The sequence below is a fragment of the Acyrthosiphon pisum genome, chromosome X (assembly GCF_005508785.2).
Source record: "Acyrthosiphon pisum isolate AL4f chromosome X, pea_aphid_22Mar2018_4r6ur, whole genome shotgun sequence".
NCBI lineage: Eukaryota > Metazoa > Arthropoda > Insecta > Hemiptera > Aphididae > Acyrthosiphon > Acyrthosiphon pisum.
The window spans coordinates 23,490,565-23,490,937 of NC_042493.1; positions in this window are offsets into that span (position 1 = coordinate 23,490,565).

The following is a 373-nucleotide window of genomic DNA, read 5'->3' on the forward strand; positions in this document are numbered from 1 at the left end:
TTCAGAATAAGCTGTACAATATGCAATTAATCAAATGTAATAACGTTTCAATGATAAATATTTACTCTGTTATATATTTTTCTTCTCATTTGTTTCCATATATTTTTAAATTCAATATTCAGTGTTTGAAAAGAACGACGATCATATTTAGTGAAGGATACCTAGACGTTAGGTACTCGTTTTCTTTCAAATAGAACGTGAACGACGTTTATATATTTAATGAATTTGAACGATTTATAAGACGTTCAAATTTATTTATTATTTAATAAATATTTATTGATAATACTATTATGATAAATAATCTATTACGAATTATAAAAATAAAATACATGAAATTCCAGTGGGCACGCTTGGACATAAAACAACAATAATA